The sequence below is a fragment of the Pteronotus mesoamericanus genome, unplaced genomic scaffold, assembly GCF_021234165.1.
Source record: "Pteronotus mesoamericanus isolate MK-2021 breed Mesoamerican mustached bat unplaced genomic scaffold, CSHL_Meso_final scaffold_174, whole genome shotgun sequence".
NCBI lineage: Eukaryota > Metazoa > Chordata > Mammalia > Chiroptera > Mormoopidae > Pteronotus > Pteronotus mesoamericanus.
Window position 1 is genome coordinate 8,919,840 of NW_026555309.1, and position 26,494 is coordinate 8,946,333.

At 36.1% G+C, this 26,494-nt stretch overlaps 1 protein-coding gene across 1 annotated transcript in view; it reads right to left on the bottom strand.

Annotated features, from left to right (window-relative positions):
- Positions 1-26,494, bottom strand: part of CPA6 (carboxypeptidase A6) — a 236,602-nt gene that overhangs the window by 175,501 nt on the left and 34,607 nt on the right. The window lies entirely within an intron of this gene.

A 26,494-nucleotide genomic window follows, 5' to 3' on the forward strand; every position in this document is an offset into this window, starting at 1 on the left:
ATGGGCCTGAGTTCCAGTTCTGCTACTGACAAGCTGTGGGATTCTAGACAAGTATCTAAACTTTCCTAGTTTCCAGTTCCTCATATGTAAAATGAAAATAATAATGGTGCCTATCTCATTGGGTTGTGAATTAATACAGGTAAACTCTTATGGCAACACCCAGCACTTGGCCAACCTTCCAAGGTAATTGACAAATATACATGACCTCTTGGGGTTTGTGCTTGCCCCCATCCCTATAGGCTCACCTTTTGGATCTATCATCTTTCTAGTCTTATAATCTGCATTTCAGGACTACTGAACTACTTAGGGTTTATTGAACATGCTACAGTGTTCCTTTAAAGATGGCAGACTCATACCTTTAAAGAACCAGGCTAGACCCCTTCAGATGTTCTCTCTGTTGCTCAGACACAGGTGACAGCTCCCTCCTCAGTGCTGGTCCTGTATATCTCTGCTATGCTTCCCCAGCAGAGAGGATGCAACTCCTTGCTTGGTCAGGAGAGTCACGGAAGTGGGCACAAGGTTTGTAGCAAGCTCTCCAAAGTAAGGTATTACTTATTCTCTCAGGAATACAGCTCCAAGGAGACTTCAGGAAAGAGGGCTAAAGAGGGTCATTCTTGTCAGGGAAGGGCCTTGGAAGTAGCCAGTGAAGCTAGGCAGAGAGAGACAAGGTCTGGGAACTCACAGCCCTGGAACCTGGACAGAAAGTGCCCGTTGGCTCCCCCTTGTTACTGGGGATGGGAAGAAGGAAGCATCTGGGGTTGGTGGTTTGACGAGAGGCAGATCTTCGAGGGGCTCTTGGGGAGAGCTTTTATTCTGGAACCCAGAGCAGCAATGTAGTGAGGCAGCTGATACTGTGGGCCTTCATGCAGCCCTATTGGGGACAGGTGTCACCTGGTGGTTTGACTGTGACCTAGGCTTGTGACAAAGAGGACCCAGGTGAGGACTGCATTCAAGGCATTGGCAGAAAGGGAAGGGCCAAGTTTAGGTGACAGGATGTGGGATCTATGGGTCTTTAACAATGGTGAAAACTCTTGATTGTTCTCAAATCCCCAAACCGTTTCACTGATTGGGGCCTTAGGCTTGATAAATATTAGTTATAGTTATTTCTAGAACAGCAGAGCCTGAGGAAGTAACTGATATACATGGTGTTGTGAATTATAGGATTTACATGTCTGTATTTCCTTTCTTTTTGTACTGTGGGAACCTTGAACATGAGCATGTGGTTATTGCTGTCACCAGTGCCAAGCAGAGCAGGGCCTACAGAAGATGTTCTGTAAATGTTTAAGTATTTGGAATCAAAAACCACTATCATCTGGCACCTAAATAGGAGCTGGATTTCTTGTATTTTCCTATATGAGGGCTATTCCATCATGATCCAGCTTAGAGGTCATATTCACCACTAAAGAGCCTATATATTGTTTCCTTCAAGGAAATCATATTTTGAAAAAATTCAGTTTACTAGGCTGTAATTATTAGCCATCTGTTTCCTGTTTTTATTAGACACATTTAACTGCCAGCAAAATCTTCTTAACAGCCTGAGCTAACCATTTAACATGAGCTAATCGTGATATACCATGCACTACTCAATTACCCCACTTCATAGCCAAAAGAAGACTTTGGAACTTCAGTGTATGTAGTTTTTGATTAAGTATTTTGAAACACTGGAGCTCGATGGTGGACCGCCATTTTTGCTCTGACACCTCTGAGGACAACCATTGGGTCAGTGTGCCTAGGAAGGGCTGATGGTGCCCCATACCATTTCAGACCAGGAGCAAAGGTTCTCCATTCTATACACACAGAGGCTTCTCCAATATTTGAATTGAGCTGGCACAGGTCATACAAGTATGTGAAGAAAAAAAAAGTGTATTACTAAAATCATCCTCCATAAAGATTTATTACAGAAGACTCTCTGTGCATATGCATTATCAATGAACATGAGTAATCTAGTTAAAAAGGCTTTTTTCAACATGGCTTTCCCCTACAATTATAAAAATTTTAATTTATTCATTTATGGCTAGGAAATTGTTTTTGTTGCGATATACTGGTGCAATGTATTTTGTCAAAGTACTTTCAATGGCTTCCAATGGATTATCTATATTCTTTATATTCAGTTCAACAGTTCATATAGCCAGAACCATAAAAATACCTTCGTACCCAATGAAAGCTTGATCATCACAGTTCCTCATCTGTTGTCCATCACTTACACACTCAAGCAATTCTCTACTGCTTTTTGGGTGTGAAAGAACTTCTCCAATTAGAATGAGTTAAACGGTTTCTCTATGTTGTGATAGTTAGGATTATTTATAAATGCAGGGCTAGCTCTTTCTTCAAATTATAGTAGCTGCACTTCAGTTACTTCTTATTTCAAACTTAACGTGACTCAGTGATACATAGCATATCCCACAAAAGATACGCTCTAGTAGGAAAAATAGATATCTGTTGGAAGGTGTGATATTGTTTTGTTTCAGAAGTTCATCTGGAGATTTATGATAGTAAAATCCCCCAATATTCAGTCATTTAAAAATATTTCTAGGAGCATTTGCGATCTTGCTTTCCAACAAATGTCATCAGTTTTGGCTCAGATTAGCTCATAAAAATTCAAGATAAAATATTTCTAAATGTTTACTGGACACACAGCATTTTACCATGTATGAGATATGCACAAACAAAGCACATAATTTTGAGAGGAAACTGACATACAAATTCACAATTACATTACAATACATTTACTGAAGTAGCCTAGAAGGGGAACAGAGGAGAAAAGAGAAGCTGAAACTTCCTGGGAGGGAAGTTTCTTAAAAGAGGCAGTTTGAGCGAATGTTGGAAGGCTAGGTGGCTGCTTGCCTGTAGAGGACTGAGCAGCTGTGGGCAGCATGGCCCTGGAGGATCATTCTTGTCAGTGAAAGGATGGATTGGACGCAGATCCTGAAAACCAATACTGTTGTCAATCAGCATTCTTCCTTGTTAACCAAAGATCTATTGCCAAATCCCCTAGGAAATCACCCAGGAAAGATACTGCGAGTTGCCATTTAATTTATTCTAGTGCTAATTACAAATTGGCTTTTTTACTGCCACATTCTTAAATGAGCACATTTATTACTAAAGGCTGAAACTGGTCCCTTACTGATATGATTCTTCTTAAGCATGGCACTATTATTTAACTGTATATTGACAAATGATTATTGTTTCAGAGGTTTATTTACATAGACTAAAGAAAATAAGAGGTTAGTGACTTTAAGAAATGGCTAGATGGATAATTTTATCATGTTATTTGTGTACATATATTCCACAACTCATCCCAGGAATGAGAAATAAGCAACAATCATTTCCAAGTTGCCAAGCAATATTACAGAATCTATGCTGAGGTAATAGAATTCTTCAGGAATTTAATTTAGAAATAATTTAAATTGTTAGTTTAATAATTAAAAATTATAAACTAAATCTAGTTGGTCAGCTAATAACTCCTTTCCTCCCTCCCTCCTTCCTCTCCTTCCTTCCTTGTTGAGCATAGATCACTTCCTAGAATACCAGAAGGGCAAATATTCCAAAAGGATTAATGAGTTTCCTACAGACATTAGGTGCTTCTTGCTTGTAGTAGTGTAACTAAGAGCCAAAGGGAAATACAAAAACTGATAAAAGGACAAAAAGCAGAACATCCAGGAGCCATATAACATGGAAACCAAGACTGCCCAGCATTTGAGTGTCTCTAAATAATAACTGACAACAATTATAATCACTCATGCTCACAAAAGGCTAAATATCAGCCTTACATTTAGTTATGGCAAGTAACCTGAGGCATCTTGAATAGACACAGAAATAAAGGTCAGGGAAGTGGCAAAGGAATCTAGTAGGTAACACTGGAAATGAAATGTCAAATACTAATTTCCATATGTATATTTTTTCTGCATTGTTGTCATGCTTCTGAGTGTTCTGAAAAAGGAAATACTTGTATGTTAACAATTCATCTATATACATAAGCACAAACTCATATATGGTTTACCATCTTTGTCCTTTTAATAATCCAACAGGATAGTTGGCTGGTATCTTCAGTTCTATTTGGTGAGGAAAAACAAGATTTTTCTGTATTTGATGTGAGTTCTTATTCTGACTGGCGATTGCAGTTGCCATGGAGTCCAGAGCTGTTTTCAAAATGATCTACCATGTGGTTATGAATACAACCACCTTGAAAACAATCACCTCAATCTTCCTTCTAGCCCACAGTGGGGTCCAGCTAGTAACAGGTGCTCATTACATTTTTTCTTTTCATATTAAAATCTGCCCACACATTTTTTTTCTGTTGTCTGTAACCGCGTCCCTCCTTCCTCGGCCTGGGCTTTGGGTTCCCCTGACATCCGTTATCTCCATCATCATGCACTATCCAACCCCGCCCCCCACCGGCTTATGGGACTGCAGTTGCTCTTCAGGAAGATCCTCCCCAGCAGCACCACCCTGCTGTACCCATCTGTCTAATACTAGCAGAGAGACGATGTTTTGACCCCTTAACATCAGCGAGCGTTCTGTAGGGTTCATTGGTGATGCTCACAGAAATGACTAAGAATCAGGTTGAGGTTCTTGAAGTAAAAAAAAAATACGTGAAATAAGATAGAATACTGCTGCTTTTTATATGCCTTCATTCTGGTCTCGTATTTTATATATTTGTGGCATTTGCTCCATGAGCTGATTAAAGAACATGATATCCTTGAATCTGAAACCCATGACAGTGTAGTTTGCTCTAGAAGTAAGAGACTAGGAATTTTTTCTTTTTTCTCTTACTTTTCCATTTCTAATAAAACCATTTGACATTAGAGCTTCTCCCTCATGCTGAATAGATGATTGCCTAGGTTTTCTTCAGCAGTGCTCTTCAACATGTGCGCTTCTGTACACCCTAAAAGAGATTTAAAGAACTATCTGCACATACTTTTTACAGCTAGCATCTAATATTTTTCATTATAAGTTTAAATAGCTGCAATGGATATAGTTTTTCAGTGTATTGTAAATAGTGGCATTAAAAAAAATACATCACACTTTTAAATGTATCAAAAGGAATCCAAATATCATGTAACTGAGAAATTTTACACCCTTTTTCTCTTTGAACCCGTATTTTAATTCTATTTCCTGTGCAAACTCTTTTTTTACACCTACAAACCTTCTAGCTCATCCTTTTATATTTCTGTATAACCCAAAACATTACATTTTCCATTTTTTGCCCTACTTACTAAATGGCACCACTCTCTCTCTGTGTTCTCAAGCCAGTAACCAAGAAGCCATCCTTCCTTTTGTTTGCCTCATCCATCCTGTCCATCGTTAACTCCCTGTTACTCTGCCTCCAGCATCAAGCCAAAGTCTCTCCAACTCCCCAGAGGGCTACCGGAACTCCTGAGAGGAGGTTTGCCAGAGAGCTGAGGCCTGGCATGAATATGTAGGGCCAAAGGCCAGAACAATTTATATATCAGTTTGGAAAGCATCATTGTTGAAATGCCAATAACCTAGGCACCAAACCGGTCTGAAGTCCTGCTTGGAACACAACCAAGATGCTTTATTCTAGGTCCCATTAAATGATGTTTTGCTTTTAAAATTGATGAAATGCCAAACCAGAATCTTCCTTGAACAAATAAGCCCTAAATGCCTCATTTGTGTTAAGCGTATGGAGTCTTTTAAGCATTGCAGAGGAAGGTATTATTTTATTAAGTTAAAAAATAACTTTTTATGTAACAAAGTGAGTTTCAGAAGTTGAAAGTGACTTGGGAGCTATAGCAAATTCCACAGTAAGGAGCGATTTAGCTAGATGTGATTCGAAGGTACAGGTACACTGGGCAGCTAATGAAATGTAGCCCAGCAAGAAATACGAAAAGATGAACTGTGGAAAAAGAAAAAGGAGACTGGGATGAAAGCAGGGATATTATACCAGGTCAAAATTTTTTGGTCTTGTTTTCCTCACATCTACCCACTTTTCTTACTCTATTAGGTGGCATTAGAATAGATCCTGAAGGGGAAAAATAGAGGATAGTCAAATTTCCTGATACTAAGACAGAAGACACTTTTACATTTGGATCTGAATGGTCAAGGTTATATCATTTTAACTTTGCAATCTCTTTGAGTTGTTTTATCGTTTTTATCCTCAGAAAATAATAGCATTTTAGCACTCACGTGGAATGAAATAGACTCAGTAAAATTCATCTGACAAAGATTTATCGAGTACCTCCTCTGCACTGCGGCATCGAGAGGCTGGTGTTGACTAAAGACACTATATGGAGGCAAAAGACACACACAAGTGCCTTTCCTCTCCAGAAGCTTTAAATAAAATCATTGTACAATAAGTATTCACTTAACATCATTGATAGGCTCTGTGACTTTAAGCGAAATTATGCATAATGGAACCAGTTTTACCACAGACCAATTGATACAAACAAGAGTTACTGTGCTACATGAACCATTTTACTTCTCAGGAAAATCCTATGATGCAGGAACTGTGAACTCTACTCCATATTGTGGAATCTGACACTTGTGAGGTTCAGCTCCATGTCATAGTTTGTGAGTGGTAGAGGCAGGATTTGAACTGAGGTCTGATTTCACAGTTTGAGCTCAGGAGACATGTGGTACCATAGAGGCTAATAGCATTCTCCAGAAAAAAAGTAGAGAAGATGCCTGCCTTGGTTGGAAGCTTATACTAGAACTCCAAGGTCACTTAAATGCGAAAGTCCCGTAGCTGTCATGAAAGCAAGCTGGTTATTTGGCTAAAGGATCTCAACTGAAAAAATGTTTTATATCCATACCAGAGATTTGACTTCAGATCAATTCTTGTGAATATGGATAGCGACTATTTGACTAGCTCTCTTTGCAGAATTTACTGAAAATGCGAAGCTTCCAAGCAAAGATATGACAGTGGTGCTGGCTATGGGTGTTTTCCCACGAGACAGCCTGCTCATCGCTTGGTTGGTTGCCTTCCTCATTCCTCCTGGGACCCTTCCCTTTCTCCGCCACAGAGGGGATGCGTGCCTGCAATTTTGGAGGCTATGCTGGTGACCTGTGCCTGTTGGAGGTAGTTTTCTCCCCCTTTCTACACATCCCACTATCCCTCACAATTTATATTCTAGTTAAATTCTTCTAATTCAATTCTTACCATCCCGGTACCTTGTCCTTTTACCCCTCCCTTGCTCCATCAAAACTAACTCTAACCTGCCCAAGAATTCTTAAGGATATGATTGCCTAATTCACTCAGCGCTGTCAGAGGACACTTCTCATGGACGTTTGTCTTAAAAGAAGAAATTCCTCAACCCACAGGAATGACTTTTTTTCCATTGACAGTTGAGTCTAATTTGACGTGAGAGCCATTTTCGGGGCTGGGAAGGGGACTTTGTGTAAATGCGCCAACCACTTCTACCCTTGAGACTGCAGGGCATCTTGCCCTGAAACATATTTATTCCTTTGGCAGATTCAAGGTCTTGTTCACTTTAAGATCAGCAAACTCTTATTTTTCTGCTAAGAGCCACATTCCAAAATTACAGTGCTCTCAGGTATGGTACGACACACTCCATTTCTATGTCGATTGTATTACTAGATGAATATTTACTGGTCTTTTGCTTTTTCATAGGCTTATGCGAGTGTTAGCAGGGGGAAGTGAGACCATTCATTATTAGTTAATCTGCACAGATATGGTTCTTTTGGACAGTTCACAGACACAGAGGGGCAGTTGTGCTTTCACTTCCCACCAAGTAGCATCCAACCAAGTGTGCATTTATAAGGTTCAACCCGCATTCAAATAAGGCTGAAAAGAAATTAGGTCTCATTTACTAAAATACCAAGCTCAGACAAGTCTACATCTTTCTTCAAACCCCTGCTCTTAATTATTCTCTGTGACTGTTTGGACATGTCAGATATTTAATTTTTAAGATGATGTAGTAACTCTGTAGGAACTTCAGAAGGGGTAGCTTGTGTCAGACCACTGTGATTTGGGGAGAGGATTACTGTATTGCTATTTAGTTTTCAACTTGGACACTCAGCTACATTATAAAACTTTTATAGATTAACTGCACAGAAATAACTGGCACCAGTTGTAATAGATTCATTTGAGTTCTTTTTCCTAGACAGGCTTTTACATGTCTAGTGGACATTCCTTTAGATCACTGAACTTCAGTGCCAGAAATAGTAAAGGGAAAGAGTTTGTGTTATTTAAAGAGTTATAGTATATTATTAACTCTATTTTATAAAAATATTTTGCTATTTAAAATGCACCCAGTATAAAAGACTTTGAATGCTGAAATTCTTATAACTATTAATAAAAATATTATATCAGGAAATTTTGACATTCCAGTTCTAGCAACAGTTCTTCCCTAGCACCTGGGGAGATGTGCATAGCAGGTATGTACACCTACATCTGTGCATCCCCATCCCCGCAGGGCCACTGTGCTGAACTGCGCTGCGCAGCTTGTGGGTATCACTCACATCGAGGTCTGTCAATGATGACCCCTTCCCAGGACTTGTGTAGGATATAATCATCATAGGTTTCCATGGAGGACCTGGAATCTGCCAATAAAATTCTTGCCTTGCCATGGGAGGTACTTACTATTTATCAGTTCAGAACATTTGGGGAGAAGTACTTTGCTATCCATAAATTTCTAATGAATGAGTTATTACTGTTCAATAGCAGCTACTCCACTCCATGCTCATTCCTGTTGAAGTCCATCTTCTTAGTCACTCACAAAGCACTGTTTATCTTGTTGCCAGTTAAGGGTAAGGTGTATTGGGGTCCAGACTTGGAATTTGACTGCATTTCCCACTATGCTGGGACAGTGTGCTTGCAATAGCAGGTGCAAGCTGTCCTGGAAATCACTGTCAGTAACAACATTGGGTATATACAGAAGCATAAAATCCAATTCACAAATGAATGTTTAGAGCATAATCTGCATCTTAATATCTTTCTGTTTTACGTGTCACATATATGTGACATACATTTGTATGTGTATGTTTTTATACATAGACATGCATGTACATGCATGTCCATACATTATTCTTTGGGAGTTATTATTCTTGTTCTGCTAGAGAAAATAATCAAGTGTCCAGGGTGGTTAATATTCAGACAAGAATGGATAACCATATAGAAGACATTTATCTTGACTCTATTTCACATAATATACACAAATTAATTCCACGTGGATGGATTGTAGCTGTAAATGAGGGAAGGATAAAGATTTTTTTTGGGAAAAAAAACTTTAAACATTCTGTATACCCAACAGAAATACATCCAAATATTCCCCAGAAGACACAGGCTGACATGTTTATAGCAGTAATATTTGTCATAGCCACAGTCTGGAAACAATCCAAGATCTATCAACAGTAGAATGGATACATTGTGGTATGAGAATGAATGAATTCCAACTACATGCACAAACATCTCCACCATTCAGTATAATGTAAAGCAAAAGAAACCTAGACATAAAGTGTATGATTCTGTTAATATAAAGTTCATACACACACAAAACCAAGCGATGGTGTTAAAAGTCAGGATGTTAGTTATTCTTGGGAGGAGGGCCAGAGACTGTGAGAGAAATTCAAGAAAACTAGGTGTTGGTAATATTTGGTCTGGGTCTGATTGTCAATTACATGGTATGTTCACCTTCTGAAAAGTCATTCAATGGAACATATATGGTTTGTGCACTTTTTTGGTGTGTTATACTTGTATACTATATCAATAAAAAGTTCACATTAAAAAAGCCCCAAACATTCCAAGAACCAAAAGCATTTTACATGCATTTTATCCATGAGAGCTTATTGATTCAACAGTTCTTGGTGTTATCCTGCTTTTTACATTTAGAAAGGGCATTTTTGCCCAAATTAAACATGTGCTTTTGTATTAAAAATCTTACAGAGAAGAAGGGGAAGGGGCAAGCAAGGGAAGACAAATAGAGGACTCATGGGCATTGGCAACGGGGAGGGACTGACTATGGGAGCGGAGTGGGGTGGAATAGAGGTGAACCATGGGGAAAAGGGTGGGACAACTGTATCCGAACAACATTGCACAATAAAAACATTGTGTATAAAAAAAAAAAATCTTGATATTTGGAAAGGAAAACACTCCTGAGATATAATGCTTTAGGCATCTGTTTTGAATGATTTTAATGTCTCTAAAAATCTTTTTATTGATAATATGTTAAGCCAAACATTTCCAATTTTATATCATGGACTTGAACACTACTACGAGTTTAACTCCTCAAAGATCAGCAAATACTTATGCTAATCAGCTTGAAATTTGGGATGGCAGAGTGGAAATCACCGTCTTTGTGTAGTAAAAAGCTGCAAAATGCCCAGGGGTAGCCACAGCTCTCATGCTTTTGATGGCTAAGAAGCCGTAATCAAAAACTGCGTAGCCAAAACAGCCTTATCAAATTAAGCAGCATGCTACTGAGTTTTAGTTTGTTCTTGTATGGTTGCCTGTCTACTACTTGGAGAGCATTTCCTCATCTAGTTCAGCCTAATATTAGGCTTAGATCCAAGGATGTTAGGACTTAATTGCTCATTTCCTCTTAAGTGGTTCAGCATGTTATTACTTGGCTACAATTGTTGATAGTGATCATAACATAGACTTGGAGGTAGGGTGTGGTAGGGACTATGTATTGTTTTTGATAGTAGTCACAGAGGATGAAGCATACATATAAAACAGACTTGCATGCAGGCTGGACTTAAAGTTATTCATTGTCCTTTTCCAAAGATTGGTATTAAAATGCATTTCTCCAGGATTCCTATTTTAGGTCACTCTGAATAAAGGTCTAGATTATGTAGGAGTTAAGAATGCCATCTCTTTCCATCCAAACCAAATATAATTTAACTTAACAAATGTTTGAGTGCTTGTTACTTCCAAGGCAAAGAAGTAAACTGATAAGCTTTTATATATTATATAAAACCATGTATGTATATGTATGTGTTTCACATGAACCCACATGAAACACACACATACCTACATGGAAACATCTGTCATCAAGAAAGAAATCACTTGGGTATAGATTCTTCTTAATGTGCTTTCACTTTTAAAAATTACATACCCAGACATGATCTGTCTTTCAAGTTCTAGTCCTATATCTTCATCTGTGTGCTATTTCCACTCTGAGTGGTTCTCTATTACCTCAAAAATAGCATATGTAAACTCAACCCTGTACCCCCAGCCCTAACTGGCTTTCCTAACTTAGCAATCATATACCATCAACCTTTCAGTTACCCAAGGTCCAAAGCTTTTACTCTCACTATAGTTTTAATTTACATTTGTCTAATGGCAAATCATGTTGAACACTTTTTTTCATGTACTAATTTGGCCATTTGTATATCTTCTGTGGCAAAGCATTCATATCTTTTGCCTTTTTTTTTTTGCTGGGTTGTTTTCTTATTCTTGAATTTTGGAGTTTTAAAAATATTCTAGATATAAGTCCTTTATCAAATACATGTTTGATAAATATCTTCTCTCAGTCTTGTCTATTTGTTCTCTCAACATTATTACTCTAAGAGCAAAAGATTTTAGTTTTAATAAAGTCAATTTTGTTCTTTCTTTTTAAATAGGTATCACTTTGATATAAGACATTAGAAATCTTTGCTTAGTGCAAGGTCACAAAGATTTTCACTTGTGTTTTCTTCTAGACGTTCCATAGTTCTAAGTTTTACAGTTAGGCCTAAAATTCATTTTGACTTAGTTTTTATGAATGGTACACTGTATGACTTTTTTTTTTTTTGCATAAGGATGTACAGTACTATTTATTGAAAGGAATTTCTTTGCACCTTTGTGAAAATTCAGTTGACTTGAATTTTCTGAACTATCTACAGGGTGCTATTGTTCTATTCATCCATCTTTTCCCCCATAGCACACTGTCTTGATTATTGTAGCTTTTTTAAAAGTCTTGAAATCATGTATCATTAAGTCCTTCAACTTTGTTCTTTTACAAAATTGACTTTTCTAGGTCCTTTCATTTGCACATGAATTTTAGAAGCATTTTGTTAATTTCTTTTTTAAAAAAGATATTTGCTAGGATTTGACTGGGATTGCACTGAACCTATAGATCAATTTGGGCAGAAAAAATTTGCTGTCTTATTTTGTTCCTCTGTACATAATATATCTTTTTCTTTGAACCTCTTTGAAGATTTTCTCTTTACCCCTCGTTTTAAGCATTTGATTATGATGTAACTTAGTGCAGTTTCCTTCATTCTTGTGTTCCAGGTTCACTGAGTTTCTTGGATCTGTGAGTTTATGCTTTAATCCAGTTTGTAAAAGTGTCTGCCCATTATTTCTTCAAGTGTTTTTCTTCCCTCCCTTGGCCTTTAGGAACTTCCATTACATGTACATTAAGTTGCTTCATGTTTCTCCATAATTTAAAAATTGTCTGGTCATTTTTTAATTTCTCTGTGTTTCAATGTCATGTTTTCAAATTTATTAATATTTTATTCTGCCTTATCTAATTTGATATTCATCTCATCCAGTGTATTTCTTATTGTAGACATAATTTTCATCTCTAGAATTTCAGTTTGTGTCCTTTTAGTATTTTCTATGTCTCTATGCATGCTCAATCTTTCATCTACCTTCTTGAACACATGGACTACTGTTATAATGACTGTTATATTATTGTCTATTTATTCTATCATTGGTAGCATTTGTGGGTTGCATTCTATTGATTAATTTTTCTCCTTATTATGCCTCATATTTTTCAACTCTTTTGCATGATAATATTTGATTGGATGCCAGACATTGGGAATTTTGCCTTTTTGGCTCCTGGATATTTTTCGTATTCTTGTAGATATTTTTGAGTTTTGTCCGCAGAAACTGTTAAGTTGCTTGGAAATAATTTGATTCTTCCGAGTCTTGCTTTAAAGCTTTGTTAGTCATGATTAGAGTAGCCTCTATTCTATAGCTAGTTTTATTCCACTCTTAAAGGTAGAGACTTCTGAGTACTCTCTCTGATGTCATGTGAATTATGAGGATTTTCTACTCAGTTCCTTGGGAACATAAAGTATTCTTTCCCTATCTGAGATACAAGGAATGTTTTCCTCTAATTCTCTGGGTGATTCTCTCTCCAGGTTTGGGTAGCTTCTTCACACACATTTGTTTATTAGTATCTATGTGTCTATTGTTTATTATTACATAGCTGATGATTCAAGGGACCCCTCTGCAGATCTCTGGGACTCTGTCTCTGTAGCTCTCCTTCCTCGTACTCTTCCCTGTAAGCTCTTACTGCCTTGGACTCTGTGGTCCCCTCAACCCAGGCAGACTGCTAAGCTCACCTGGATTCCCCGTCCTTATGCTGCCACCAGGATACTGCTCGGTCAGTAAGCTGGACTAGTCATAGTGCTGGTCTTGTTTGTGTCCTCTGTCTCTGTGATCCCTGCCCTGTCATGTCTGATGTACGATATATGAAAACCATAGTTATATATATTTTGTTTTTCTTAGTTGTTTTAGGCATGAGGTTATACCCAATCCCTGCTCCTCCATCTTGGTCAAAAGTAGAAGTTGCTTTCCTTTTCTTTTCTTTCCTTGTGCCTTTTAAAAACTCTTGTGTGAATCTTTGTACAAGTCACCTATCACATTATATCATCTGACACCTGAAATACTGACTATTGTAATTTTTCTAATCACTCTTCCTATCCTTGGATATTGCAATTCACTCACTCTAACTCAGTCACAGTAAATTTTATATACTTTCTTCTAAACTAGTGAAAGCTCCCTTTTGCCTTTAGGATGCAATTCCAATTCCTAGTCTGGTATGCAAGGTCCTCCACAATCTGACGTCCATGTATCTTTCCAAACTTCTTTTTTACTATCCCAGCCAGGCTGAGCTGAACAAGGCTTCCAACATTACTTGTACACATCAGTCTTTTTGCCTTGTTTTGACATTCCCTGCCAAGAGGAACACTCTCCTTTATGTCTATTCTTGGTAAGCAAGACAATAGTTTTGTAGGTAACTTAACAGCTTCTCGTAACAAAGCTCAGGAATTCAGGTTCTTTTCATTCATAAAATTCAGTTTTTGATAAAATCTGATTTTTTCCTCACTAGGTGATATAAACCTTTGTCATCAGGAGTTTGTATTACACATCATTACTCTCATGCTTACGTTTATCACTGTGTCCTGTGTCTTGTAGGAGCTTAATAAATAGTTTATGGTCATTCTCTGTCTTGTTCATCTTCTCTCACTAAAAATGCAAACATAAGTTTTCTAACACTGATAAGCTGTCAGCTCCACATATTGGCTTCAAGGGAACAAGCTATGGGAACTCTTCCTTTAAGTTCTCAGCTTTCATTTGCAAAAATATGGATGGACCTAGAAAGTACTGTGGTAAGTAAATTAAATCAGACAAAGAAGGACAAATGCCATATGATTTCACTTATACGTGGAATCTAAACAAAACAAAACAAATAAACAAATAAAACAGAAATAGATTCAGAGATACAGAGAACAAACTGATGACTGCCAGAGGGGAGAAAGGTCAGGGGATAGGTGAAAAAGGTAAAGAGGAATAAGAGGTACAGACTTCCAGTTATGAAATAAGTGTCATGGGAATGTAATGATGTACAGCAGAGGGAATATAGCCAATACCATTGTAATCACTTCGTATGGTGACAGACGGCTACTCGACTTATTGTGATCACTTTATAAGGTGTATAAATGTTGAATGACTATGTTGTACACCTGAAAATAATATAATATTGTATGTCAACTATGCTTTAATAAAAATGAAAAAAAAGTTCTCACCTCTTTTAGCATTTCCCCCTGAGGAATAGATCACGAGTAGCCTCACATATGGAACGACTTTATGACAGGCTGTGGAACGCCAATGAAACACTTGATTGCTGATGAAACAGCGGGAACACTTCAGCCTCTTTCCTGCTCAAGACTGACCTGATGTCTGGAAAAGCAGGACTCTGACAGGTCCCAATCAACTTCAACCCCAGAGAAACAGGAACTTGCCTGGTCTCAGCAAGTGTGAACACCCAAAAGTCAGGCCCCTTTTTGTCTGGGTGTCCAGATATGTTGGACAGTTCCCAGTACCCTAAAGAGATTTTTTTCCTCTACCTTCTATGTTGAGATTCCCAGCCATCTTCCTTATATAGCTAGCCCAGTGGTTCTTAACTTTTTTTTGTACTGTGGCACATATATAATGATTAAAATGGTTAACTACCATGATGTAATAACAGCTGATGGCACCTGTAAAAGAACCCACTGTTGTCATTCTCATGGTCCCTCTTAATTTTCCTAGTTTGTGGTGGATGCCATCACCTTCTTGAGTTACCTTGATGTGACCCAAGGCACTGATCTTTATTTTGACTCTTCCTTCTGCCTGGAATGCTCTTCCCCAGACAGAGGTATGACTTACTCTCTCCCTTTATTCATAGCTCTAATCAGTTGCCATTTTATTGAAGAGGTCTTTCCCAACCTCACAAGCTAAGATAGCACTCAGCTTCCACCATTTCCTTTCTATCTCCTTATCCTGTTGGGTTTCATTATAGCACTTGTAGCCACTTCATACATTTATTTATTTGTCTCTTCGCTATCAAAATACAAGTGGAGCCTGTGTGCCTAGAATAATACCTGGCATGTGGTAGATGCTCAAAAAAGCACTAGTTGAATGAATGAATGAATGAATGAATGAATGGCTGGTTGGAATACTTTTTGCTGGTCACTCTCATTTAGACTCATGAGACAAAATTCTCTGCTTAACACACAGTCATTTTGGTTTCGGCAGAGCATTCCACAACCCCCTTATATCCTCTCACTTCTCTCATCAAGCAGTGACCACATGAGGAGCTGACATGAGTGGCTCAGCTCAACTATCAGTTTGAGAGAGCACCATGACCTCAGGTTAACCCATTGAGACCTTCTGTTGGTCACACTTTTCCTTTAGCCTGGCCACTACCACCCATCTATCATTTAATTACTCAACTCTCATATAAAAGCTAGTCCAGCATACACTAATATTAATTTTTTTACATATCTCTATCTATCTATCTATCTATCTATCTATCTATCTATCTATCTATCTATCTATCTATCTATCTATCTCTGTGTGGACAAAAAGGAAGTAAGAATTATATACATATAACAGGGGAGGAGGCTAGTGGTGATAGCAGGAATTAGGAGCTCCTGGGTCTAGGGTCTAGCCCTGCTTAACCACAACTTGGATCTAGATTGCAAAAGAAGCTGTCAGAGCCTTTGCTTTTGTATGTAGACACTCAGGTAAAGCCGTAATAAAACAAAACAGAACTCTATTCAATTTTGTGTTTACATATTTAATGGTTGTGCTCCAAGTGGGGATTTTGTGATTTCAAACTGTATGAAAGAAGAGTTTATGGGCAGAGGCTATTCACAGGGGACATGTTGCCTAAGGAATGAATTTATGAATGCAAGTTAAATGCATAAGGGGAGAGGTTGGGAGTGGTTTTTCAAAATATGAAAGACATCATAAAATCGAAGAGGTTAGGGACAGGAAAATACATAGAAGTGGCTTTTACACCATATTGAAGAGTTCAGAAGAATTATAAAGAATTATGACCAGATGGTGACTCAAGTAGAGGAAATAATGAATGGTGTAAGACAGCTAACTCTAGGATTGTTTGCCAATGTCCTCAAAAAGAGAATACGCCTTGATTTTTTTAGGCAGATTTTAGGGCAAATACAAGTACTCCTCCTTTTGTAGCTCTCAACTTGCAGGCTCATTAATCTGTTTAAATCCTAGAAACAGGAACTACCTCACAAAGTTCTTTCTGCCTTACTGTAAACTTCCTATGCATGTGCTAGTGAACCAATTACAGTTTGTGTCCTTAATTCTGAGGTTTATGCCAAAGAACACACTTTCAATATCAACTTCAGTTTATTTACAATCTGAAAATTCTTTCATATCCCACATTCTCTGACATTGTACAATCCCATCCTAGTTTTTTCTTAATTTGTTTGGATGAATGAATAAAAGAATGAATAATTCTAATATTCATTTGTCTATTTGTCCATCCATCCATCCATCCATCCATCCATCCATCCATCCCTAGAACAAATTCTTGTGATCCTGGCATAGTGCTACACATTGCAGATAGATATGTAAGATCCAGTGATTAAGGAGGCCTCAAGTATTAGTACAGCCCCATCTTAGAAGGACAATATTACCTACAAGGACCAACACATGAACTGATAAAACAGAACTCCAAACAAATCTTTGGCACCAACTCCAAAGCTTCTTTGGCTGGTAGAGAATAATTCCCTTATGAACTACACTGGAGTTGTTTAATTAACACATCATATTTTTGTCCTAGTGGTTGTTTGTGGAGGGATGAAAAACAAATTTCAAGAATGAGAAAGTGGTGAAACTTGAGTGTGATGAAGGCATATTTCACTTGTTAAAGTGTGAACTAGTGCTGGAAGCTGCTTGAAAATATTTATTTTTGTAAGTATAAAATAATGCATTTTACCACCATACTATATTTTATTAAAAATTACCTGTAAAGCATTTTTAATGAAAAATACTGAACATTTTTTCCAATTAACATTTTTAACAGTGAAGCTTATTTTTCCAGCTATAACTTAATTATGTGTAAATAATGTCTCCCTTATGTATATTATTTCAAAAGTGGGCATGCTAAACTATTTTTCATTAAAGTTAGTATCGCACAGAAACGCTGACCCTTAACTGATGAGCTTATTAAGTGGCAAGAACAAATATGATCCTATTAGTTAGGAAGTTAGTGTATTTCTCTGCTATTAAATCATAGGTCTCCATAAAAGTGTTGACCTCATTGCCACAAACTGGAACATAGATAATCAGTGCAAATTAATACCCAAGGTAGTTCACATGTAACCTTTATTACCAGATAAGTGCTGGAGTTGTAAAGTAGACATGTTCGCTGAGCCGTACCAATCAGCACAGACCCATAAGCCTAGGGCACAAAAGACTCTAGGTGAGGGACTAATTCACACAAGCAGGAAAAGAAGCCTGAATGAAATTCTAATGATGACTCAGAACAGCACCATTATTGTCCATCTCTAGTTAGTAAGGCTGATGGCTGCAGCAGTATCAGTGCATTGGTGACTGTGAAAAAATTGCCCCAAACAGGAAAATAAATGATATAAAATTCCTTCTGTTTTCCATGTAGCATTTGTAAACTGTGTAACCAAGGATCACTGTTATTTTATTCTGTAGCAATATCTTAGGGAAAAATGATAAGATACTCAAAGATACTTCAAGAGTCCCACCGACCCCTACCCTCACCCATGTCCTTGGTAAAGCCAAAAAAATTAGGATTATTCTCAGTCCCCTAGTGCATAGACTACTAGGGAAAACAGGGCACACATAGCATGTAGAAAATACCATGGGCTGTGTCATGAAAGGTGGGAAAAGGACCCAGGCACATTGCAAATCACCAAAATTACTTATTGAGCAGAGGGTCTTACATGTAGAGTTTCTGTTCTAGAAACTTTGAAAACGCTCCTTAAAAGACTTATTCCAAAAGACCTGTTTGAAAGTAGATCTAGAAGACCCAATGGGCACCTTACTTTGGGATGTTATCTACAGTATTACTTTCTAAAACTTTCCACATCATGGCACACATAGAAAATGAGAGTATTTGTATGAGATACTTGTATAAAGTGAGGAATTTGGAATCCTGGGTGAGGTTGAGGTGACAGACAGCCTGAGGGTTGGTGAGCTAGATTTCCCAAAAGACAGTTTGGAAGCTCTGTCCAGAAGGAAAAAATGAATGAGTAATACTGAGGGCCCAATGAAAGGTCTAGAATATATTAGGTAATAATAACAATAATAGAAATAGCTATCATTCATTGAATATTTACTATTTGCCAGCTACTCAATGCTTTATGCACACTATTTATTTTCATCTTTAAAATAATTATATGGACTATACCCTGGTAATGATAGTATAAATAGATCAGATCATTCTTCTCCATAGAAAATGATTGCACACTGGACAAAATTATTAATGACAATCATTTCAGGGCACTGGGAAATAACCAAAGATAGGCAACCACTTGAAAGGTGTTTACTTATGATAAACTGCTACTGCATTGATTGAGAACTGTGGGTTTGCAGCTTTTTTTTTTTTTGGTCTGGGAACATTCTCATCCTCTAACAACTGCCTAACATGGGCAGTGAAAATCCACAGACTTATCAGCTGAAGGCAACAGACTTGGATAGGAGCAGATTCAGTAATCTTTGCCAAAATTAGTGTCTGACCTTTAAAGCAAAAGTGCAGGGGAGAACCCCCTAGAGATTTTGGTACACACACAAAAAAATGAACAGTTGGAGATTTCAATTTGACTCCAGACATGTCAATAACAAAAACCCAAAATCCTTACAAAGAACAAAACATATTCCAGAATTGCTGTAAGTATCTAGAAATACTTCTCCCCCATTTTAATTTTTTTAATCTTTTAGAAAACTTTTTTAAAAAGATTTTATTTATTTATTTTCAAAGGCAGAAGGGAGGGGCGAGGGAAAGAGACTTCAATATGAGAGTGAAGCGTTGGTTGGTTGCCTCTCACACACCCCCAGTTGGGGACCTGGCTTGCAACCCAGGCATGTACTCTGATCCGGAATCCAATTGGCAAACTTTTGGTTTGCAGAACAACACCCAACTCACAGAGCCACACCAATCAGGGCTCCCTCTATTTTTAAACCAAAGGTTATGAGATGTGAAAAATAAGTAAAAGGCATGACACATATTTAGAAAAAAGGGAAGTCATTAGAAACTGACTTTGAATGGGCTTAGATGTTAGATTTAAGACAAAGACTTCAAACAGCCATTTTAAATATGTTCAAAAAATCAAAGAAAATTATGTTCAAGGAAATAAAAATATATACTAATAATGAATAAAAATAGTGAATACTCAAAAAGAAGGATCTATTAAAAAAGCCAAATAAAAATTTTAGGGGTGAAAGTATAACTGATATGAAAAATACATTGGATAGACAGACTCACAAACAGATTTGAGATGATGGAGAACAAAAAGAAGTCAATGAATGTCAAGATAGATTAGTAGAAATAATTCATTTTTAAAAAGCAGAGCAAAAAGACTGAATAAAAATAAACAGAACTTTGAAAATGTGGGGGTCAATATCAAATTTTTCAAAATACATGTAATTAAAATTCCAGGAGAGGAGAGAAAAGATCAGAAAAAATTTGAGGAAAAAATGTCTCAAATATACTCAAATTTGATGCAAAACATTAACTTAAAAATCCAAGAAATTCAATAAACCCAAAGTAGGATAACAAAGGAAATACATCTGAATACATAAGAGTCAAACTTTTGAAAACCAAAGATAAAGAGAAAATCTGAAAGCAGCAAGATGAAAATGACTCATCACATACAGGGGAACAATAATATGACTAATGGCTAGCTTTTCATTAGAAATAATAGAGACCCAGATATTGAAATGGCACATTCAATGTGACAAAAAAAAAATCTGTCAATTAAAAATTCTCTTTCCAGAGAAATGATTCTTTGAAAATGAAGGTGAAATAAAGACATTTCAGGTAAATAAAAACTCAGCAAATTGCTAATGGACTTGTGCTACAACAAATGCCAAAAGAAAAAGAAAAAGGCTTTAGGCTAAATGGAGGTGAAACTCAAAAGATAACTCATATCCAGAGGACAGAATGTAGACCACTAAAAATGTGAAGCTATAGGTAGACGTATATGTGATATGTACATAATTATACATTTGTATGTATACACAAATACATATGCCTACATACATATATTTCTACTCAACACTATTTTTTCCTTTCTGAAGTTCTTTATAAACTATATGACTTCTTGAAGAAAAAAAATTGTATTATTGGGTTTAAACTTATATACATGAAGTATATATAACACTATAGCAAAAAAGAATGGATATATTAATTTATATCAATGTAAATTTCTTATATTTTACAGTAGATAAAAAGCCAGTATTACTGGTAGCTTGAAATAGATTTTAGAAGTTAAAAAAATGCATATTGTAATGGCAGCAAATTAGAGCTACAAATTTAATAAAGAAATTAAAATAGCATAGCAAAAATGTTTATTTTACAGAATAGAGATAGAAAAGAGTGATGAGAGAAATATAATCAAATAGCACTACTAAATCCAATCATATAAAAAGCATATTAATAGGAACAAACTGAACATTTCAGTCAATAGGCAGAGATTGTATGAGATTTAAAAAGCAAAATACAGGTATATGCTGCTTATAAGGACACTTTAAATTCAAAGACATAAATAGGTTTGAGTTTAAAAGATGGAAAAATTATAGCAGACAAACAGTAAATATATGAGAGCTGGAATGAACAAAATAGACTTTAAGGTAAGTAAAATTACTAGAGACAAAGAGATATATTTCATAATTTTGAAGGGTTAATACAGCAGGGAGATATAACAATTATGTATGTATATGTCCAACAACAAAGCTCCAAAATACATGCAGCAAAACTACCAGAATTAAAGGGAGAAATAGAAAAATCATCACTTATAGTTAAAGATTTCGAAAGCTGTCCCCTCAATAATTGATAAAATTAGTAGAGAGAAAAACTCAATAACAATAGAGGAAAACTGAAAAACAATATTGACAAACTTGACATGTATAGGAAACTCCATAAAATCCAGAGTAGAATATGCATCCTTTTGAAATGTGCGTGTGCTATTCACCAGGATAAGCATATATTGGAGCATAAAACAATCTCCGATAACTTCAAAGAACCAAAATCATACAGAATTTATTCCCTAATGACAATTGAATTAAATTAGAAACCAATGACTGATCAAACTTAGGGAAATGCTCAAATATTTCAAAATTAAGAACAATTTTATAAATTACAAGGAGAATTAGAATGTAGTCTTGAACTGAATGAAAATAAAACATAATATATTGAAATGTGACATAAACTTAAACTAGTGCTAAGAAGAAAATTTATAAGTTTAAACATTTACCTTGAAAACAAGAATGATTTAAATAAATGATCAAAGACTGAATCTTAAGCTACATAAGGGCAAATTAAGTCCAAATTAAGTAGAAGGAAGAAAATAATCACAAAGTGAAAATAAGTGAAAAAAAAAGAGACAAATGATAAAATCAATGAAAAAAAGTTGCTTTCTTGAAAAAATGAATTAGATAAATATTTAGCTAAACTGATCAAGAAAAAAAGTATCATGAATAAAAGAAGGGATATCACTATAGATCCTACTGAAAAGAAGCTAATACAAGAATATTATGAATAACTTTATGCTGACAAGTTTGACAATTCAGAGGACAGGGACAAATTTCTCAGAAGACCAAAATTACCAAAACTGCCTCAAGAAGAAACAGAAAATTTGAATATATGGGGTTAGCAAAAGTAAGTTTACAGTTGTAAGTATGTGAAACACAGAATTTATTCTTGTGTTATTATTTATTAAATATTGTATTATTTATTTGTATTATAACTGTAAACCTACCTTTTCCCCTGTACTTTTATCAAATAAATAAATTAAATTAGTAATTAAAAACCTTCTCATAAGAAAGGCCAACACACAGACACAATCACTGGTGAATTGAAATAAATATTTAAGAAAAAGAATACTAAGCTTAACTAAACTTTTTCACAAAACAGAAAAGAAAAACTCTTTCCAACATATTTATGAGGTGAGTATTGTTTGGATATGAAAACCAGACAAGGACTAAAAGAAAAAAGAAGGAATAGACAAATATCTCTCCTGAATACTGATTGATAAATATTTTTAAAGTTAGTAAGTCAAATAAAACAACACTTGAAGTAAGAATACACACGACAATGTAGAGTTCACTCTAGAAATAAAAAGTTGTCTAAATAGTAGAAAAATTAATGAAGAGATAGATCATATTAATAAAAGAAAATTCCCTATGAAAATTTCAATGGCATTTTTCACAAAAATAGAACAAATAATGCTAAAATTTGTATGGAACCACAAAAAGACTCCCAACAGCCAAAATATTCCTGAGAAAGAAGAACAAAGCTGAAGTATCATGCTACCTGATTTTAAACAATATTACAAAGCTATAATAATCAAAAGAGTATGGTAGTGACATAAAAACAAACACAGAATACGGAACAGAATAGAGAGCCTAGAAATAAACCCATGCATCTTTGGTCAATTACTTTATGACAAAGAGGCAAAGCCTACACAATGGGGAAAGGACAGTCTCTTCAAATAAATGGTGTTGGGAAAATTAAGCCATGTGAAAAGAATAAAACCTTATACCTTATGCAAATATCAATTCAAAAAAAGATTAAAGACTTAAAAGATTAATGAACATAAGACTTGAAACCATAAAACTCCTAAAAGAAAACATCGGCAGTAAGCTCCTTGACATTGGTCTTGACAATGATTTTTTTGGATTTGACGCCAAAAACAAAAGCAACTAAAACAAAGTAAACAAGAGGGCTTACATCGAACTAAAACGCATCTGTCTAGCAAAGGAAACCATCAACAAAATGAAAAGGCAACCCACAAATGGGGGAAATATTTGTAAATTAAGTATTTGATAAGGGGGTTCTATGGAAAATATATAGAGAGCTCCAACAATTCAAAAGCTGAAAAAGGCAAAGAAAAAGATTTTCATTCTGAGTCTCCAGAAGGATTCAGCTTTGTCAACACCTTGACTTTAGTTCAGTGAAACTGATTTCCAACTTCTGATCTTAAGAGAATAGATTTGTATTGTTTTAAGCCACTACATTTATGTTTAAGACACTTATGTTTAATTAACTAAAAATGGATAATAAGTCTAAATGTGAGAATCTTAGAACTATAAAACCTCTATAAAAATACCTAGGGAAAAAAATTGTGTGATCTTTGGTTAGGGAAAGGTTTCTTAGGTTATTTTCTTTTCTGATTATGCTTATTATTGTGTCATAGAAGGAAATAATTGGTAAATCTAACTTCAGAAAAATTAAAAACTTTGCTCTTTGAGACATACCATCAAGGATATGAAAAGGCAAGCTACATTTTGGGAGAAATTGGCAAAACACATCTAACGAAAGATTCATTTCCAAATATACATATAAAGGGCTCTTAAAACTCATAGAAACAAGGCAAACAATTTTAAATTGGGCAAAATATTTGAAAACACCTTACCCAAAAGAATACATGTATCTTTTATGAATAAATAGTTCATAAAAGAGGATAGGTAATTTGAAAAGATGCTCCACAGAAAAAAATACGTGAATGGCCAAGAAGGCACAAAGAAACTTAACATCACTGATCATTAAGGAAATAAAAATTAAACCAACATTGAGACACCATTACACGCCCACTAAGATAGCTTCTGTTAAAAAGACTGACAATACCAAGTGTTGGCGTGGATGTGGAGCAATTGTAGCCCTTGTGCACTCTTGATGGGAACACAAAATGGGACAGCCACTTTGAATAGTTTGACATCTTATAAAATCAAACATATAATTATCATATAGCTCAACAATTCTATTGATAGTTCTAGGTAACTATATCCAAGAAAAATAAAAACCTATGTCCACAGAAATAGTTATATGCCCAGTAGTTACAGCATCATTACTTATAATAGCCAAAAATGAGAACTCAAATGTTCATCAACTAACGAAGAGATTTTTAAAATGCAATTATATCTATAAAATGAAATGCTACTCAGGAATAAAAGGGATGATCTACTGATACAAGCAACAAACAAAATGAATGAGCCACAAACATCATGCTAGATGAAGATATTAAGCACAAAAGACTATATACTGTATAATTTCATTTATATGATATCCTGGAAAAGGCAAAATTATTGTAAAAGAAAGCAGACAAATGTTTCTGGGACCAAGGGTATGGTTGGGAACTGACTGAAAAAGGGCCTCCTGGTACTTTATGGGGTAATGAAAATGTTCTAAAACTAGATTTGGTGGTTGTTGCCCAACCAAAGATATTTACCAAGCTCACTGAGCTATATATTGCATGTAAATTATACCTCAATAAAGCTGTTAGAGAAGCCCACACTATTCTATGCTGTAGGCATTACTCACATTGTACAACTGAGAAAATGATCTTAGAGAGACTGGTTAATTTACTTAAGGTTAAGCATCTGGTCACTGTCAAACCCAAGTCCATGTTGGTAGTCACTGCTCCACACTGCTTGTGGGGGTGTGGGGGGTGCTGGGGAGGCCATGATGCTGGTGGGAGCTCCCAGGGTCAGCAAACCCTCTGGAGCGGAAGTTGCTGGTGGCTGCTATCCTTGTCTGTTACCCGGAAGTGAGGAAAGAGTCCTGGGCTAGAGACACAGCTTTCAGAGATTTCTGCCCCTCTCTAACATGCTCTTACGGGGGAAAAAAAGTGTACATGATGAGGGTTAAAATTCTGGCTTTGCCATTTAATAGTCATAAGACCTTAGTCAAGCCATTCAACTTCTTTCAGCTTCAGTTCCTTAGTCTATGAAAATGACTTAAAGACATATCTCCTAGCCCTTTGAGTAGTTTTGGGTATTGAGTTAAATAAATAACATAAAGGACCAGATCCTTAGCAGAGCCTGAGTAAAAGTGAATTCCCTTCCCTTTTCCCTCTTGAGGAAAAAGCATTTGGTCCCACTAATACCCAGGAGTATTACCTGGGTTAAATACCCAGGAGGAAGATTTAGATTACTTTTTTAAAAATGTTCTTCATGGAGGAAAAATATAGAATTTTTTTTATCAGGGACACTCCTGGGCATTGGAGTTAGCAGGCCCTCAACTTCTACCCAGGATCTTGCCATCATGGAAAGAAATGTACATGCAACTCATTTTACTGTACAGTTATTTCCTTCCCTTCCTATGAAGTCTGACATATAAAGCTATTATTACTTCATATAAGTTTCAATGAAAATGGAAAGAAATCATGTATTATGTGTGTGTAACTTAACAGGTATACAAAAGACCTCCTATTATTTTAAACATGGCTTTACATCAGGAAGTAGAAGACTGCTTGAACCCCTATATTACTAAAATGAAATCTTAAATGATTGTCTCAGAAATATCAGGTATTCATTCTGTTAGGCCCAGCAAATGATATCCTGGTAGAAGTCACTATATGCAAGACCTTATAAGTTTTCAAGTTTTGAGATTAAACTCAAAGAGTCCAAAGTATGTTATTATTAAGTATTATTTGACTAGATAGTAATTAATGCCTTCCCCTTCATTATGTGTATCCTGCGGGGGTTCTCATACCTGACCTTGCGTGAAGATCACCTAAGGTGCTGTTAAAATGCAGAGAGCCAAGGTCCCCACACCAGAAATTATGATTTCATGGGCCTGAGGGAGGGACCAGTAATTTTTTAAAACAAATGACCCTGGTGATTGTGGTGCAGGTTGTTCTGGACCATACTTGACTCATATCCTATCTTTTCTTAAGGTCTCTGTTCCTCAGGGAAATTTTTCATGATAATTACAATTCAAGGTTTCCCAGTGTGCTCTATGGGATAGTAACTGATGTTATAAAATAGGATTTATGACCAAATAAGTTTGGGGGCACAGTGAGCAATAAT